General features: G+C 43.8%; 1 long non-coding RNA gene across 1 annotated transcript; it reads left to right on the top strand.

Moving 5' to 3' along the window:
- The first annotated feature begins 2,179 nt into the window (after positions 1–2,179).
- Positions 2,180–7,898, top strand: LOC140403069 (uncharacterized). Its single transcript, XR_011938243.1, has 5 exons — positions 2,180–2,283; positions 2,383–2,413; positions 2,650–2,702; positions 6,335–6,384; positions 7,588–7,898. It is a non-coding gene; the product is annotated as an uncharacterized lncRNA (long non-coding RNA).
- Positions 7,899–11,012: the final 3,114 nt, after the last annotated feature.

Raw genomic sequence — 11,012 nt, 5'->3', positions numbered from 1 at the left:
TATCGCACAGGTTTTACTTGGGCAGGGGAATCGGAGCTTTATTGTCACAAACCATTGACAGGGGCAGGGCGATTACTAATGCATGCAAAGCTCTTGACATTAGCAATAGGGCAGAACGTAGAACAAGAAGGGAGCTGTGATGAACATTAACAAAACTCTGGTTCAGCGTCAACTGGAGTATTAGTCCTATCTGGGCACCAGACTGTATGGAGAATGTATTAGAGACAGTGCAGAAAGGATTCAAGGCAATGGTGTCAAGGGCGGGAAAATTAATTCCCGTGCATTACCGATATACACTGATGCTGTTCTCCTCGGAGAAGAGAAGTTTGACCAGATATTTGATTGTTGCGTTTACAGATCAGGAGGGATCTGGGCTGAGTACAGAGTGCAAATCTGTACCCCGTGACCGAAGGATGGAGGGTCAGACGGTAGAAAGGTGCTGTGATTGGGAAAGTAATTAACTGCAATAATTTGGAGAACCCTTCTGTACACCGAATGTTAATCATTGGAACACACTGCCTGAGAGTGTGGTTGAAGCAGTTCAATCGTGGCGTTCGAAAGGGAATTGGAGAATGGTGAGAAATGGAAGAATGGGCAGGGGGAAGAGGAATTGCAGGCGAGTGGAATAAAGCGGGTTGTTGCTGCAGAGAGGTAGCAGAGAGTTGGTGGGCTGAATGGGCTCCTTATGTGCTGCAATTAGTCTCTGATTCAGTAATGTTTGGAGATGGAAATGGGGAGATAAATTAATGCTGGAAGACGTCCGCAATTATTGATTTTTTAAATTGAGGAATCGAGTCTAAAAGCAAGGGAGATGTGTTAATGCGCCAGAAAGCATTGGCTGGTCACGTTCACAGTATTGTGATCAGCTGCACACAGCTTTTTCGGGGTGGAAGTCACAAGTCTACCGAGAGAGCCGGGGAGATTTGTTGGGAACTGGCCACTTCAGTTAATGTGGAGAGACTGGAGAAACTTGGACTCCTGTCCTTACGGACGAGAAGGCTAAGAAGAGAAATGATCGAGGCGGTGATCAAAACCAGAACGTTTCGATGGAGCAACGAATAGGAACTGTGTACAATGGCAGGAGGTGAGCAGTCAAGGGGACACAGACTGAAGATAATCAGCAAAGAACTGCGCATCTTTGGAGAGTGTGATTTACAATGAAAGTTCATGAAATCTGGAACACGCAGCAAAATCATATTTACGAGTTTTTTTTCAGAAGGGGATCTGCAGAAATATTTAATGGGGAGCAATGTACAGGTCTATGAGGGAAAGCCGAGGGAGATTGACCCAATTTGGATAGAACTTTCAGAGTTGCCACGAGGACAAAGGGCAGCATCATTCACTGGCTCAGTTTTTCCACTATAGCATCAGGTGCTGTTTGCATCATACAAACTGATGCACTGTGAGTGTGACAGCATATTAATTGCACTTACCTGTAACGCACCGTCATGTAATCTCTTTGTCTGTGCTTGGCGGAGTTCGCCTAGGTATTAAAGAATGCAATATGAATTTAAATATTATGTTCTTCAACAGGCCTGTCAGATAGTTGATGTCCATGGTCTAACGTTGTGCACTCGAATACTCTAGCCATTTTCTTATTCGGAGATATTTCGAACACCTTTAACATAGTTACTTTTTCAAAACACTTCAACAGAGCGAAACCAAAGGGCGGCACGTTAGCACAGTGGTTACCACTGTTGCTTCACAGCTCCAGGGTCCCAGTTTCGATTCCCGGCTTGGGTCACTGTCTGTGCGGAGTCTGCACGTTCTCCCCGTGTCTGCGTGGGTTTCCTTCGGGTGCTCCGGTTTCCTCCCACAGTCCAAAGATGTGCAGGTTAGGTGGATTTACCATGCTAAATTGTCCTTCGAGTCCAAAAAATGTTCGGTGAGGTAACTGGGTTAAAGGGATAGGCTGAAGGGTGCTCTTTCCAAGGGCCGATGCAAACTCGATGGGCCGAATGGCCTCCTTCTGCACTGTAAATTCTTTGATTCCATTTCACGTTTTTCACTCAGTTCCCCGGGCTTTACTTTCCCCTTTCGCTCCCAAGGTTCAGATTCCGATTTTATAACTGATTTCCCAACTGAGAATGCCAGGAGATAGGGATGTGGCAGAGAAAACTGAGAATGCCAGGAGATAGGGATGTAGCAGAGAAGCAGATTCTAATTGTTTTGTCTCTGCAGGATGGTGCAGTCGGACGCTTCCCGCTTTCATCGCTGTCCTGGCGGTTCTGGTTCTCTTGTTGATTCTACTTCCCATTTGGATTTGTAAAGGCGGCAGATCAGGTGAGGAATCCTGTTCATGAGGGACATTGCCATGATTGCGTATCAAATGTCATTCCATTCTCCTGATTTTATTTTGCTAATTATAGTTTCTTCTTTCAGGAAAATGGGGCAACAAACGCCAAAATGAAAAGTAAGTGGCTGAGACATTTGCAAACTACATCACGGACACTCCCTTTGTGTTTAGCATTGTTTGAAGTCCAGTTCAAAACAAACTCTGACTTCAATGTTTCATGTTGACATTCTGTTCAATATTTGAAGATGAATCGAAAACTGCTGTACAATTAATTATTTTCTCAGCTACTTCTGGGACCTGGGTCAGGATTTGGATGGCCTAACACTTCATTTATACTTCTTGTCCTTGTTCAGTTTCAGTTTGAGCGAGACAACACAAAGACAGGGGCGGAAAGAGCGGCAAACGGGTAAGTTCCATTGGAACATTGGTACAGATTAAATATCAAATGGCAGGTATTGCTCTTATTAGCCTTAGTTTTATTCGCTCTAATTCTGTCACCTTTGCTCACGAGTCGCCATGTATCTTTCTGATACCGCCACATAGTTCAAGTTCAAGTTATGATTAATAATGCAGCACACCGCTTAGTAAGAATTAAATCAACGCTCATTTATTATATACAGCAATTAATACTTATACAATAATGCTATTTCTAGACTAATACCTACGACGAACAGGCCAATACTTAACTTTATGAATGGCCCACCAGGTCAGGGAAACGAATGGTCTTTCGAATTGGTCCTGAGCCCACAGGATTCAAAGGCTGATAAAGGTCGATGGTTAGGAGTGTCTATCGGGTAGCGATCGCTGGAGTCAAACTTACAGTTTCTTTGTCGAAGGTTCTTGCGAAGGTTGCGAGCAGGAAGAGAAGGGTCGATCTGAACTTGGCCCCTTACTCTTATAGTTAGCTAGGGTCTTCCCGCCTCTCGGGGCGGACTTTGACCCTGGTTCCAAGTGAATGTACTTGGCCCCAATCACTCGGTTCGATATGCTCCAATAATGGGGCATTCCTTGATCGGGGGGTGGTTGCCCACCTTTCTTTGTTTTAGCCTCTCTTGGTGCCGAGAGGTCTGGAGTAGCTTTACAATGCTAATGTCTCGCAATTGTTCCCGGGGATGGCTGTTCACTATGCAGATGGCTGGATTGTTGTGATGTTAATAGCTTCATGATTTGATCAGTCTGGCTTCCCCCAGAGGCGAATCCACTGTTTTACCTGCAGCCTTCCGTTTGTGTCCTGTTGGCTGATTTTCCCATCAGCCTCTGCCGTTCGCCATTTTGGATCGGGGTTTGATCAATTTAATCGGGAAGCAGCCATTTTACTTGGCTACATTCCCTCCTTGTGATCCTAATGCGAAGCGTGAATGATCACATAAATTTGTTTCTTCTATTCCCTGACCGGGGGTGGGGGTGGGGCGGGGGGACACCTGCTACATGGCCACTGCTCTGACCCTAGCTATGCACAAAAATTTTACCTAAAAATTCTAAGTGCGCTATGTCAGGCAGGGACATGCATTAAAAATTAAAAACTAGGAACCTCTAATTTTACCTTAATACACTATACTCACGAAACATTGCATTATCCTATCTTCCTAAAACATACAACAACAATCACAACATTTAATGTACTCTTTCCTGACTTGGCTCAGGATCATACATTTTTTTTTGTTCATGAAAAGTATTGTACATCTCTTTATTTACAGTAATAACGCAAGTGAATGCTCTTTATTATTTTTTTTATCAATCGCGGGGGTCTGGGGTCTGGTCATAACCGAATATAGTGGATCGGATCCGATATACCGGGGTTCGCGAGCGGTCGGCTCTCCTTCGCCATTTGCGGAGGCACATAGTCTGCACTGCACAGCAGAGTATTGCCAACGCTAACAGTGCTTCAATTACGTACGACAGGGAGTATCAAGTTATGAACTTGGCACACCAGGATTCTGCAGCGTGGCTGGTGACTGGGCCCTCGGTACTGCGGGGCAGTGAAACATTAACGGCAGGGGGCTTTGGAGTAATGGGGTCCGCGTTCCCACGCAACCAAATGTTCATCATAAAAATTTTGATCACGATAAAAGACGTCCTCCTGGCTGTCCTCTTTCTTTTTCTTTCCTCGTGTTCTGTTTTCCTCCGGTCCTGGAGCTTCTGGAGTTTTGTAAAACAAGCATAGTATCTGTAACTACCTTGGTATAATATCCGGTATTTTAGTGTGTCTGTCCTTCTTGGGGCCAATTAAACCCTTATAATTGGTCACTATATGTGACTCCCCCATTTTGTTTTTTTCAAAACAAATGTTAAGACACGGCACACTTCCCCATGGTGGACCAGTGCTAAGTTTATCATCCAAATGTTCCTGGATGTCAATATCATGAGGCAGCAACCCAAGGGTCGCCCAAATAAAGAAAACTGTTTTGAAAGGAAAAGTTCGAATGAGGTGCGTATGGGCCGCGACGGGTAAGATTTGGATGGAGTCCCTGGTTAGCACGGCTACCAATACCGTATGTCCCCTACCCGAGCGTTTTTGACCAGCGGCGGGGGGGGGGGGGGGGGGGGGGGGGGGGGGGCGTTCCCCAGGCAGGGCGGGTCTCACGCCGGTTCTCCACTGTCTGAGCAACCGACAAGAACGGGCAAAAATGTAGTCATCATGGTGGGGTTGCTGCTGTGATTCTACCGTCAAATTGTTTCCAATTGGATTCTCATTCAAAATTTCTTGCGTTCTCCCGGAGTGGTTTTCCACTTCTAGATCGGGTCCCACCAGAGTCGCCAAAATGTTGCTCTTATTAGCCTTAGTTGTGTTAGCTCTAATTCGGTCACCTTTGCTCACGAGTTGCCAGGTTTCTTTCTGATACCGCCACTTGGTTCAAGTTCAAGTGATGATTAATAATGCAGCACACCGCTTAGTAAGAATTAAAAATCAACGGTCATTTATTATATACAGCAATTAATACTTATACAATAATGCTACTTCTAGACTAATACCTACGACTAACCGGCCAATGCTTAACTTTAGGAATGGCCCACCAGGTCAGGGAAACGAATGGTCTTTCGAATTGGTCCTGAGCCCACAGGATTCAAAGGCTGATAAAGGTCGATGGTTAGAAGTGTCTATCGGGTAGCGATCGCTGGAGTCAAACTTACAGTTTCTTTGTCGAAGGTTCTTGCGAAGGTTGCGAGCAGGAAGAGAAGGGTCGATCTGAACTTAGCCCCTTACTCTTACAGTTAGCTAGGGTCTTCCCGCCTCTCGGGGCGGACCTTGACCCTGGTTCCAAGTGATTGGACTTGGTCCCAATCACTCGGTTCGATATGCTCCAATAATGGGGCATTCCTTGATCGGTGGGTGGTTGCCCACCTTTCTTTGTGTTAGCCTCTCTTGGTGCCGAGAGGTCTGGAGTAGTTTTACAATGCTAATGTATAACAATTGTTCCTGTGGATGGCTGTTCACTATGCAGATGGCTGGATTGTTGTGATGTTAATGGCTGCATGATTTGATCAGTCTGGCTTCCCCCAGAGGCGAATACACTGTTTTACCTGCAGCCTTCCGTTTGAGTCCTGTTGACTGATTTTCCCATCAGCCTCTGCCGTTCGCCATTTTGTGTCGGGGTTTGATCAATTTAATCGCGAAGCAGCCATTTTACGTGGCTACACAGGAATTCACCGATTGATAAGTGGACTTACCGCCATCAAAATATTCTTCAATCATCTCATTCCTATTGGTGCCAGAAAACGGCCAATTGTGGATTATTAAATCTGCCGCTAATATACCAGATGGGCAATGGATACGAGACAGGGCTTGTCCAGCCATTGGCAAATTGGACTCCATTGACGTTTTATCTGACAAGTGATGCATTGAGGGGCCGTTGATCGATTGGGGGAACACAGGCTTGTGTGTGAAGCTTTTGGATTGACTCGCATTGACAATTAGGGCCAATTGCGTTAAGGCCATTGGCGCATTGATTCGTTATTGTCTTCGTCTATCTCCAGCTGAATATCTATTCGCCGGAAGAACATAATATTTAAATTCATATTGTATTCTTTAATACCTAGGCGAACTCCGCCAAACACAGACACAGAGATTACATGACGGTGCGTTACGGGTAAGTGCAATTAATATGCTGTCAAGCTGCCCAGATAATTGCTGATTTTTGGAATAATGTGCACCCCAGCCCACGCTAGATATTTCACGTGGTTGGCAGAGCACATTCTAGAACACATTCATTTGTTTCAAATCACACTCGTCGCTTTAACTAAAATTAGAACATATTCCTCTGCGGGGGCAGGAGTGGAGGAGCGAGGGTGTTGTGTTGGGACTGGGGAGCAGGAAGCTCTCAGTGTTGACATCAATTCCCTCAACAAACATCCAAATAAAATAAATTCGCTGCGCCGTTATTAAATGTATGTTCTTGGAACACTATTGATTCCGAATAGGCTGCAGAATACCTTCATTGAAAGCTTTGATGAGTATTTTGAAAAGTTGCTGTAAAACGAGCAGGGTCTTGCATAGCCGTGAAAGGCGCAAAATAAGATCAGTGTGGGCTGTGCGACCTGATTTGGAGGTTGAGGCAGAAACATTTCATAAGGCACCTGGATCTTCACTTAAAGTGTTGGAATGTTTAAAACAACGGATCGGGAGATGGGCAGTGTGATAAGAATGGCCAGCGTGCTTTATGTTTCAAGTTATTTTGTTTAGGCACTGACAGCATGGTCTAAATGGCCTGTTGATGTGCCCCCACCCCCTTCTCTGCGATTCTTCGGTGTCAGTCTCTTTATTGTGTCTGTGTTTCTGTCTGGATCTGGATGTATCTGCCGGACCCTATAGATAGCACACGGGGAAACATGATCATCAGATTCGCTCTTTAACAATAAATATATCGAATCAAAGTAACAGTGACATCGCCCCAGTTGTCTGGTTATACATTGACGATGTCTGCTTTAATTTGCTTTCCAATTTCACGACTCTATCGCATATCATTTGTGCAGACAATTATTGCAGATACACATTAAGCTGCACCCTCGCAGATAGATATAGAGGGCACTGGAAGAAGATTCAACAGTTGTTTTCAAAAGGGAAGCTGTGACATGTTTGAAGGGAGGAGAATTGTTCAAGATATGGGGAATGTTAAAGTGAGGATTGCACATAATGACTAGCACTTTCAAGGAGCCAGTACGGATTGAATGGACAGAATGGTATCCTTCTTAGTTGTCTCGTTCTGTCACTTCATTAAAGTCGATTTCATTTCGGAATAATTTGACATCTATGTTATCTATTTTTGAATGTCAATGCTTCATATATTTCCCAGTCTCAGGGCGGACCTCTCTATGCCTCCCTGGACTTGGCCGCTTTGGAAAAGAGATCAAAAAAGAAGGCAGGTCGCAAATGAGAACCTGGACGATTTTTCCTTAATGAATCCTGGAGGAGACAGGATATGCCGAACAACCCGAAACTAAATGGAACTAAACATAGAGCCAAGGAGACTTCTATAAAGCAGCTAAACTCTCCCCGTGCATTGGGCCAAACACTGACTCCTTTGTTCAGTGTAGAGGATAACGTGTTGAGAATCATTTGTGATAATCCGCTGTAACCATGTCGCGAAGGTATGGCAGAATTGTAGAGCAGTCTAGTCACAGTGAGAACTCTCTGATGATTGGATAGTTCCAGCTACATTTCATTTCAAATGTCGATATGTAAATATAAACAAATTGATCGACCATTAAACGATGTTTCAATACGACCAATAATTGACAAATAATTGAATGTCATCTGCGATTTCTGTTGAGCTGAAAATATCAGTTCAGGATTCAGATGCGTTTCACGGGCTGAGATGTGAATTGGGGAAAGTGATCAAAGTAACAATAGCCCCAGATGACCACAGGCTGCTTTCCCCTTAGAGTGGGAGCTGACTGGTGGTGAGTTAACCTAAGGATCGCCACACCTCATGCGAGCGGCAATGGGCCAGGAGCCGGGGCCTTCATGAACAGCCTCAGCCAGTACGGGAGTTTATCTTCGTGAACAAACTGTTGAGCCAGATGGTGCAAACAGGCCTTTAACAGTCAGAGACAGATGTGGAGAGTGATGTATGAAATATCCCATGATTCCATCTTTCCTTTACCCAGGAAGTATTGATTGAAACCAACATGTCAGAGGTGGAAAATGCGTAGAGTATGTTTAGAAAGAAGGGATGCATTTGAAACTATGCTCTCGACAAGTGGTAGATTTCCTCGTTATGTCAGGACGAGTTCTGAACTAATTGTTAGGAATTCAGTCCATCATCTTAGCCCGATATTCAGATTCCATCTCGATGGACTTTTGTGTTGTTCTGTCTGGATATTCCAATTTATATCTCCATTCTGATTACTCCTGATGGGCAGATACTTTGTTACACTGAGTCACAACAAAGATATCTCCCGATATAAAGAAACTCTTTCGATATCAATCTCCCAGAAATTTCCCAACCAACATCTTGGTGATTGAAATTAACGCATAACAGCATTCTAATTGTTAATGTGAATTTAGATAGTGCGGCAGGATTAGAGGGAACGAATGGCCAGTTGCTTGCTGGAAATGGCCTTGCGATATTGCGAATGATGTAGAGGAATAATAATAATAGCGTTTAATTTCCCATGCAAAAGTGTACAATTGTATTTTGTTTCACATCAAATATAGCAGTAAATACAGTTCAAAAGAGTAAACATTGCTTGTATGCCACCATTCATACTTTTGCGAATATATGTCATGCATCCATACCACACACGCAGAACACATTTCACTAAATATATATGAAAAACAGCAAGTTAAGTTATAATTATGTTATTGAGTGCGCATGGTACTGGGATCAAAATATCCCTTGAGCCGATTGTTCCACGCCACAGGTATTATAAAGCATCGGCTCAAAGAGTGAGACGGACTACCGGTGATGGTCTGAACTTTCCCCTGAGCTACTTTGTGAAACAAATTTTTGAGCTGCGTCTGCTGTCTACCAACGGTTTTTCCTGAAGTGTTGTCAATTCTCGCGAGCTTACCTTTGCTGCTCACACTGAGGTAACCATACCAACTGCCATGTTGACCGTTAAAATGCTGTCTACCAGACCGTTGTATACCTTCTCTGAAGCATTATGATTCATTTCAAACACTTTTAGTTTCTAATTAAAAGCAAACACTGGCGGTGTTCTCTGTGAAGCTTAGCTTCTGGTCTATATATGTTCCGGACACTTGAAACACACTTCAAACTCTGCCGGTTGATCATTAAGATACACAGCGTCACACGTATGTAGGCCATGAATATACAAAAGTAGTGCTTCTACAAATCTGAAGAGAATTCAATTGGCGCGATTTCTGAAGAATAGTCACACATTCAAAGTAGAATCGAGGGTGAAAGTGGTAAATGGAAATTGGTGTTCAATTTCATCATTGGAAAGTCAAAATAACTTCTTAGAGTCATAGAAAAGTCACGGTACAGAAGGAGGCCATTTGGCCACATTATCCATGCCAGCCCGAGGACACTCAGATTCCATTCGTCATCCCACTATCTCCCGCCAGTCACATGTATTCTAAATACAGAGAGGGTTGACAATTCATTAACATAAAGATAGCTGTAGGAGATATCTTGGTCAGATAATTATACGTGGACATGGACTCTTAATTATAAAGCGATGACACAAAAGTAGTTTAATAAACGAGTGGTGTGTCCCTCCGTATCCCGCCCTGTAAACATTCCAGTGGATAGCAAAGGAATTGGATTCCAAACTCCTCACCAAGCACAGGAACAATCCTGGCAATTTAGCCTTTGCTGTAATAATGTGGGAGGTGATTAGGCAGCTGCTTGGGATGGGAAATTTCAGTTCGGTCACAAATGTACCTAAACTCCTGATTATTTAAGATTGAATCTCAAGTTTTCGCCGTGCAGAGTAAATTGGAGCCATTTCCACCCACCAAGGAGATCCCTCAGAGCTCCTTCCTTTCATAAATAAATGACAGAATCACTGTCATGGACACCCGCAATGATCAGAGCAGAGAGTCGATGTGTCCATACAAAGCCGTGTATTTTGTCATTAGATTAATCCCGGTGCTGCCGTTCATTCAAGCAGGTCGGAGATGCTGCCAAACAAGCCTTGTGATTGTGCACCTTTTAGGTAGTTCACTCAGAGAGTCTGAATTACCGGAGTCTGGGAAAAAAACTACCAGAGATACAATAACTGTGAGAGACAAAATCATTCACCAGTATTTATGTTGTAGCAGGGAAAGAGACAATATTCCCAATGAAGGATAGGGTGCAAGAGTAAACTACAAAATAGCCCATTCCCTCATCAATGAATCCAATTTGAATCAAATGCCAAGAGCAACAATTGAATCAATACCAGGACAAAGAGGGCAAGTTACACACTTCAGGACTAATGGAAAATATAGTCACGAGACCAGACTCGGATTTAAACAGCTTCAGCCGAAAAGCCTCATTTTAATACTATTTATAATAGTGCATGTTGCAATGTGGGGAAAGCTGCTCCCAAGTTTCGACAGAGCAAGAGCTCAAAATCAACAGTGTGTCAATGGCCAAGGTCATGTTTTTTTAATTTGTCTGTGTTCAGGTCCAACGAGGGTCTGAACACAGACACACACCGTTCTTCTGCTCAGAGGGAACATTGGTTCTATACAGGCCAGAAGGGCAGGCAAGACAATTCGATTTAATATCTCATACCAATATTATGGAATAATGGTAAGGGAGTGATT

The sequence above is a fragment of the Scyliorhinus torazame genome, chromosome 26, assembly GCF_047496885.1.
Source record: "Scyliorhinus torazame isolate Kashiwa2021f chromosome 26, sScyTor2.1, whole genome shotgun sequence".
NCBI classification, from domain to species: Eukaryota; Metazoa; Chordata; class Chondrichthyes; order Carcharhiniformes; family Scyliorhinidae; genus Scyliorhinus; species Scyliorhinus torazame.
This window is presented reverse-complemented; position numbering and strand designations above follow the sequence as displayed.